Genomic DNA, 9223 nt, shown 5'->3' with positions numbered 1-9223 from the left:
TATTGAGAAGGAGGATCCTACACCTGAAGAGTTGAGAGGCATTGCTGGGGTCTTGCAGTTCTTCCATTAGAGGCTAACACACTAATGAACTATAGACATTAATGGAAATGATATTATTTGTTTTCAAAGACTACTCCAGCACATTACTATAAAGCAAAAACAGAGTAAAATATGTGATGAAGAAAAATGTAGGAGATTATATTTTTAATTTTACGCAAAGCAAAAATGTTAGATAACTGGGACATTTGAAGAGAAATGTCCATTAGGAGTTTGGATTTATATATCTGCAGAGCTGAAAAAGGTCAGGGTAGAGATAAAGATGTGGAAGTAACCGATCTATTTTTGGTTGTTAAAATCACGATAGGAGGACATGAGCACATGGGGAGAATAGGTTGACTTTGAGGAGCAAAGGGATGCAGAATTCCCGAGAACAACACTGACTGAGAGAAAGAAACCAAGACAGAGCAGTCAAAGGTACCGGAGGACATCCAGGAGCCGAGGGGAGGGAGTGTTTCAGGAGGGCGTGTTCAACAAATTCCAGCGCAGCAGGGTTCCAGAAGATTTATGTCCACTGGATTTGGCAACTGTTTTGGTTCGAAAGCTGGAATATTAATTTCTCAAGGAGACTCAAATTCAGTCTTCTTCTAGCTAGCTCATGTTACTTTTCTACGTGAAATAGAAATCATGGCTGAGTCTGAGTCAAATATGCAGTCTCTATTGGTGGTTTCATTTATTATTTAATTTTCTCTCTGGCATTGAAAATCATATCGGGGTTCAGTGGGAGGCCCTGAGATGAGCCCCTGAAGAATCCACGTGCGATGTTAGCACAGAAGCTCTAAAATCTCTTGGAGAGTAAGTCACACTCTAAAGATTAATTTCCTGGCAGATCAGCTGGCACTGCAGCATTTGTTGTAGGTAGTGAGATCCCAAGTATGGGATTTACAGTCAGGCAACTCTGTTGTCAAAACCCATTAATATCAATTACTGGCTGTGTTATTTTTTCTCACTCTCATTCTGCTCATCTGTAAAATAGGACTAAACATGACTGTGGAGTCATTGAATTATTTAAATGAGATTACACACACACACACACACACACACACACACACACACACATATGAGAGAGAGAGAGAGAGAGAGAGGGAGAGGATACATCCCGCAATATGGCAGAGTCAATAATCCACACCTTTCCACTTCTATAGGATCTCACTTGTTACTATTATGGAAAAGTATATATAATTAAAAAGTTACTTATCTTACCTTGAAATTATTTAGAAATTCTAGTTTGGGTGATTATCAGGAGGCCACATAGTACTTCAGAAAAATAACAAATATTAGGAATTTAGAAACCTGGATGGAGCCGAGACCGGTTTGGCTCAGTGGATAGAGCGTCGGCCTACGGACTCAAGGGTCCCAGGTTCGATTCCGGTCAAGGGCATGTACCTTGGTTGCGGGCACATCCCTAGTAGGGGGTGTGCAAGAGGCAGCTGATCGATGTTTCTCTCTCATCGATGTTTCTAACTCTCTATCCCTCTCTCTTCCTCTCTGTAAAAAATCAATAAAATATAAAATAAAATAAAAAGAAACCTGGATGGAAATCAGTTTCATAACTAACTTGTTGAACAGTAGTCATTTGTCTCACATATGTGTAGCACATTCATTGTAGATCAAGTTCTTTGGTAGGAAAGACAAAATGTAAATTACACAGAGAAAGGGATTTTGCTGGTTTAATTTATTGCTATACTTTAGCATGTAGTATGAACACTCAAATATATATATTTACCTGGGCCATAAAGAGTATTATGTTTTAGTTATAAATCCAAATCATTGTAGATCTCGATTTTTTTCATCTAGAAAATGGCATCTAGGGTCCTTTTCTGCTCTAAGATTCTGTAATTTTATAGTCATGGACAGAATAAAAGAGAGAGAAAACTGTATATAAATTAGAGTAGGACAAAATTAAATTGCCCATGTAGTTCTATAATTTTATTAGGTTGGTGGGACAGCCATTAATAGTCCACTTAGTGATAAATTTTTACTGATAAATTACCCACTGAACATTCAACAAATATTTTGTGCACCTACTATGTGCTAAGCACCGAGACATGGTGAACAAAGTTGACATAGGCGTTGCCCTCACAGGAAATATAGTTCATCTCTTCTGTTCCCCTGTTCCTAGTGCTGTTAAATGTGAGGTGGCTGTCAGGGAGTTAACCTGCAGCTTGTCACCATGCTAGAGAATGAATTAAACTTATCTACACCAGAGTTAGTCCCATTCCACTGAATGTTACTAAAAGACAGTGGTTTGAAAAGGTGAAAATAATACTAGAGTATCTTCCTAACAACTGCAGTTGTCTGAGATAAACAAAATAGATTAAGGTCTGCCATTGTAGCATCAGCAACCTGACCAAGTAGGGAGAAAGTATGCAGCCTAGCAGGGAAGGGAGAAGAGAAGTAAATAAAACCACACAGAGGTAGAATCGTAAGGGCGATGAAAGAGCAGGGATGACATAAGTCACTTTGACAGCCTACTTGGACTGAGTCTGAAGCCGAAGAAAGTCTTCGCAAGCATCGGGTTTAAATCCCATGGCCTGTTGGTGAATGTTTAGTTGTATTTCCCAGTGTCTAGTGATAAGCCCTCACATACATCCCAGGAAGATATTCATCACTATGTGTATGTCTTTCCATCATTTATCAGCAATGCCCTTTATTTTATAGACAATATTTCATTATATGTTTAGAAATACCACATCGTAACTAATTCCTACTGGTTGAGTTACTATTTATTTAATTTTGTCACACTGTGATGATACTTAAAAGTCTTCTTTAAAACTTTTGTTTGATTTCCCCATTTCTACTTATTTTCCATTTTGGGAATAATAATTATTAAGTACATTTAACTTAACTTGTATAGAATTTTCCTTAAAATATATTAACAGAAAATTTTTAATCTGAGAGATTAGTAATGATAGCTTCTTACTTTAGATATACTAACATGTATGCATTTTTAATTTATGTTTTATAAGTTTTTCAATTATTTAGTATGAAAATACACTGTTTTGACAGATGTTTATATACAAAAATAAAGTCACATTTCTGTAAAACATTAGCACTTTTATAGTGTAACTCAAAATGTTTTTATATGTATGGTTAAAAAGTGATGGAGTGAAAGTACCTATTTGTATACACAGCTGCTAATTAATGTTTCCTTAGACTGAGAATAAGGAAATAATACATAAGTTGTACATATTGACATGTATTTGCTATAGGCAAACCTATGTAAATAAATCTATTTAACCATATGTTAAGCAATCAATACATATCGTCTCCTACATACTGAAAGGAAAAGTATTCAGGAGACAATATGTCTCCTAAAAGGAAAACCCATAGTGCCCTGTAACCTGCTTACAAAGTATTTTGAGGACATTAAAACACTGATTCCTTATTCTGGGATCTTTAAATTTGAGGGTCAGATGGATTCCCATCTATTTCAAGACCATGTATCCATAATGTTTTCATAGGACTTCCACTAAGCCATTATACAATCTATAAAATGTTTAGAAATACATTTTTTTCCTGGCTTGCAGAAATTTTTGAAAGGATTTTTTGGTAGTTCTAATTGGATTTTTAAAACATATATAGTGTAAATGACAAAAATGAACATATTTGCTAATAAAGTTTGAAGATTTTCAATTAAGTTTTATTCTTCGATTTGAAAACAAATGTGTCTTCTGATTTTACAACAATGTATTCAACTTTAGAAGTAAAACAAAAGAAAACCATCTTTAGCTATCCTCTTGTCAATTCGAAGGAACAAGGTAGAATTCAGGTTTTATCCTGGATATAGCCCATCTGCTAGTGTTTTCAATGATTCCTACTTTAGAGAGTTCCCGATTGCCACAGCATGAAAAATTCTCTATACACTAATTAATATTATTAAGGCTTTCAACTATTAATGATCAGAGTGCTAAAAGTAAAAATAGGATTTTGTTGTTCTTGTTAACATTAATATTTTATGGTTTTAAAACATGAACAAGGAAACATTATATTCATTCCTCAGGAAAGATGTTGTAATGTTAGTAGGCAACAAAAGATAAGCAGTAGTATTAAACGTTTTCCCACTTTTCTATCAAGGGGCATGGATCTTCAAATTGGAAAAGTTAGAATATACATCATTAAGAGGGCATTGAGTTCCAGAATAGATGATAAGATAATAGAAAGTAACTAGCACTTCAAATAAGTTCAAGCCTTTGTATGAATAACATCCCATGATGCTGAAAGAACTTGCAGATGTGGTGACGAAACCAGTTTTAGTAATCTTTAAAAAACCATGGACCACGGGAGAGGTGCCAACAGACTGGAGATGTGAATGTACACCAATTCTCTAATAGACGTGAGAGCAGACTGCATCAACTATATGCTAGCGAACTTTTCAGCCCCCAGTCAAATTCAAGATTATGTTATCCTATAAATGGCTTATATGTAAATGGCGGGGGGGCGGGGAGGATGCAGTAATTACTAGAAGTCTTCCTGGGTAACCCAAAAATAATGTGGACAAACTAACCTCATTCATTAGCCACTTGTGTGACACCCACACTACATGGTGACAACATTGTGAGGTCTATTCATTTCATTTGGAGAAAAAGAATGTTACCATGGCACCTACAACTCATCACAACTCATCTTGACAATTCTTGTTTCCAGTGCTCAGGCACCAAACATTTGGAGGATATTATGAAATTAAAGCCTGAACAAACAAGAGTGACCAGGTTGATGAAGGGTATTTCAAACAGTGGTGAGCCACTGAGATATTTAAAAGGATTAAAGGAGTCCTTTCAATGATGTAAGGAGAAGTACACAGTAGAGAATACATTGTTTTGAGCAGATCCAGAGTCTGTAGCTAGGAACAATTGGTGGATGTTGCAGAAAACCAAGGAAGAGGTTTCTTTCGATTAGAAATACCAAAAAAAAATGAGTTCACCTATCTTGTGAAGCAATCATTTTCCTGTCTCTCCAAGTATTTAGGGAGAGACTGAATTGAACAAAGGGATTTCTACATTGCTTTGGGCAATTGGTCTGGCTTTTAGATTCTTTTCAAGTCTATGATTATTTAATTCTAAGTATTTCTATCTACCACTTAGTATTTTTTTTGATACAAAAAAATAGGGTAAAGAAAGATAAAATATCTTGAACAATTTTTAAGTATTAAGAAAACGTTATTGAATATAATAGTTTTCATTGCTGTGAATAAATGCATTCAGATGTCATCATACAATATATTCCAGAAACAAATGCTTTATTTGAGCTTTCTTCTTTGGCATAGGTACAACATTTATGTCATCTTAATGATGAATATATATATATTTTGCCACTTTATCTGATTTGGTTTTATAAAAGAAACATGTTTAAATTGTATACTTACACAAGCTTAGCATCATTTTCTCTTTACTGATTTAGTTAAATATAGATGGCAAGACTCAGAAGTGAGCAATTGGTTGATGATTCTCAGAGCCGTTTGTCAAGAAAGTAAAGATTTCCAACCAAAGGAGATTATTATCCACTGCTCCTGGCAGAATGGAAATAATTTGATAACGTGAAGAAAAAAAACACAATTTACTCTGTTTCCATGAGCTACACAAATTCAGCTTATATAGAAAAGTATGTCTTCACAGTTGGCATACCTATAAAATTTTTGGACTCCTATGTCTGGAAATTTGCATGTCAGTTAACAAGAAATCTTTGCGATATATATTCAAATCAATGAACCATGTGCAAAATAATAAAAACAACCTCTAAAATAAAGCACTCCTTGAAAAGTGCCAGTACCTCAGTGCATGGAAATGGGGACTTTTAAGATATGGAGAAAAATTAATTCAACAGAATGATGTGAAGATTTTCCTTCAAAATTAAAGAGAAAGCAATTCTATTGTATATTACAGATCTTGCTGACTCCACCATAAGTATCTTTATTGTTGAGAGTATTATAGATGTCCCCCATTTTTCCCCCTTGAACACCACCATCTGACTCCCCTCCCCACCCTGCCCCCAGGCCTTTACCACCCTATTGTCTGTGTTCTTGGGCAATGAATATATGCATACAAGTTCTTTGGTTAATCTATTCCTGACGGCCCCTCCCCACTTCCATGTGAGATTTACCATAAGTATTTAATAAACTTGACTTTTCATTGATAACATCAGAAATATTTTTTAACATATGCAAAGTATAAGTGAATTAGCTAACATGACTTTGCATATTCATTAGATAAATTTCAATGCTTGCTAAAGTTGTGGAGATGAAATTTAATTATCATAATGGCATGCTTACAGGAGGTTTCACTATAGGCAAAAGTTGTTATATGTAGTCAAATTTAAAAAAATAAGGTAGTACAATGTACCTTGTATGCAATACATCTCATTATAACTAGGATTCAGGTATACCAAAGGGCAAATCATGACCTACCCACCCATTCCAACCCCTTACCCCCTCTCCCCCTCCACCCCTGCCCAGTCCATAAGAACTAGGTATTTCTCTTTAGCTCTTGTTTTAGATATTACTCTTGAATCCTATATCCGACATTAAAAAGGATTTCATGTGTTTCAAAAATGAGAAGAGTTACTGAAGATACAATGCTATAATTAAACAGATGAACAAAAAAATCTTAAGGTCTAAAGACAGGAAACAGCATAATAACATAAAAGTGAATTAGTTTTAGAAAACATAGCATTGCTCAAAAGAATGCTAAATGAGATAAAACATAAAGCAATACATTCATACTTTAGTAAACCATTAATTTTCCTTCCCAAATAACACTTGCTGAATTAAACATCAAGAAAAATTATATGGAAGAAAAATAGGCAAAATACAAAGACCATTCTCAGTGACTGTATATTTCATTATATAGAGGAGATTACAAGTGTATTTTTCTGTTAGCTTCTTAAAGGTTGGAGCAGGGCACCTATATTAATGGAGTTTGCTGATGGATGCCACCATTATATTAAATTGTCAACACTAAGAAATATGTTAAAATTTGAGTACTGCTGAAGAACTGGAAGTGGTTACAGAAATGATATAAATTAAAGAAGCATGAAGCAAAGTAGCTATGGAAAAGAATAGAAAATATACTATTCTGTGGTGAACCTGAACGATACTTAAGAGTTGTCATGGAACATTGCTTCCCTTTCTTGGGCCGTGACCCACATTAAGGTTGCTGAGGGGCTACAGAAGAGTCAGGAAAGATTCTCAGGAGGGAAATGTGTTCCTTGCCTTTCTAAGGTAAACACAGAATGGCACAGGGGAAAGTGGCATATTTTGGCTCACCCCTGCCCCAGTGCACAGGGAATAGGCGAGAGGCAATATAGGGTGCTGAGGAGTCTTTCTCTGGGCCACAGCCATGGACCTGGTAACTGGCATTTACAGATCAATGTGGCATAAATCCCTTCCTATATAGAGCTGGCTGTCACCTGCAGTCCACACTGGCTACCTCGGGTTCAGGTGAGCCAGTGACCCATGACATGTTTTATTGCAATAGAACTTGTTATATATTCATTTCGCTGAAGCAAATGGGTGGAACGCTTTCAGTAACTTTTTTAGTCTGGCCAGTAAAACCATAATAATGACCAGTTTATAGCTTCCTTGAGAGAAAACTGAGAAGCAGGGAAATCGATGATAGAAATTGATGGTTAAATAGTTGGTTCACAATGAAAAATACTGAGATCCAAAAAGGAAGCAGCATCCTCCCCCTTCCCCCCCCCCCCCCCCCCCCCGCACCGGGGGAACCAAATAAGGAAATTTGGGACAATTTTGTTTTTTTCTGAATGTGTGCCAAGAACAACTAAAATAATGAAGAAGCTCCAAGGATACATTGGAGGAGAAAAAAAAAAAAAGTGTCATTTAAGCTGCAAAAAAGAAGAGCCTGCAAACAAATAAGTGTGGTGGGCAATTCAGGTGACTGACTGGTAAGAATAACATCGTGACTAAAACTAAAAATGTAGCTTGAATATATAGAGAGCTATTTCCAAAAGATGAGCACGTTTGTCTTATCTTGCATACAGGTTTTCTGTTTTTGTTTTTAATGATGGCCAAGGCATTCTTTCCTTCAAAGTTTAATGAGCTTGGACAGTAACCTAGTACTAGACTTTCAGGAAAAACAACAACAACAACAACACACACACACACACACACACATAATCAGTTGATATTTCTCTCATAGCTGAGATTTCTGTTTTATTTACACTAACGGGGAGATAATTTCAACCTGATAATTTTCAGCTCCGAAGTTTCATTTTATGTGCACACTGCCAACTTCCAGACCCTCTCAGGGCTTTGCACGCTGTAATCAGGACTGCACTGCTCAACACCCTTTTCCTAGAACAATAAAAACCCTCCATACCTTTTCAACTTGTCACGTTTTCACTGCATTATAGAACTTAAGCAAGCTTTGAAGATGAAAAAGACTGTACACAATGCTTAAGTGTTACTATTATTATGATGATGATGATACGGTCTACAAGATGTACAAGGGCATTTTGGGATGAATGCATTGTGAGTCACAAAGTTGCGACTGAAGACAGCTGTTTGATTGCTACTTGAGAGAGTAGAGTTGAACAAGCCTGAATATGGATGATCTCATTTGGGTTTATAAAACTAAACAGAGCACAGGCAGTTAATTGGATAATATATCTCCAAGGAAAAGAAGAGTTCGTGTAATTCATCTCTTTGCTGTAGTATATGTCTTGCTCTTGGTTATAAACTCCAGATAGGATTTCTGTTTCTAAAAGGTCAGATTATCTTTAGCCTGGTGACCTCACTCTCTGTTCACAACACGTAAGCTTACATGTTGCTATTATATTATATATATTTTTAACATTGGTTACCTGTATTTATAGCTTTCTTATTTTCTTCGTATTTCACTCTGCTTTATGTTCCTTGTGTTATTGATATTTTTCTTTACCATTTTCCTCCGCCCATGGACATGAAGAAAAAATTAGAATATTGACTTGTATTTATGAACTCCCATGCTACTGTAAAATATGAATCATAAACCTATAACCCATCGAATGTTTCAGGATGCAAAGAAATGAAAAGTTAAATAATTATATAAGACTATTTAACAAGAAATATCAACGGTATCATGTAGTTAGTTACCAAAGGACTGCAGACTTAGGCATGGAATCTGTCACAATGTGTTAACTGGACTATTAAGGTTGTAACAAGGAAATGGGA

Source organism: Cnephaeus nilssonii (assembly GCF_951640355.1).
Source record: "Cnephaeus nilssonii genome assembly, chromosome: 18".
NCBI classification, from domain to species: Eukaryota; Metazoa; Chordata; class Mammalia; order Chiroptera; family Vespertilionidae; genus Cnephaeus; species Cnephaeus nilssonii.
Note: the sequence above shows the minus strand (reverse complement) of the source record.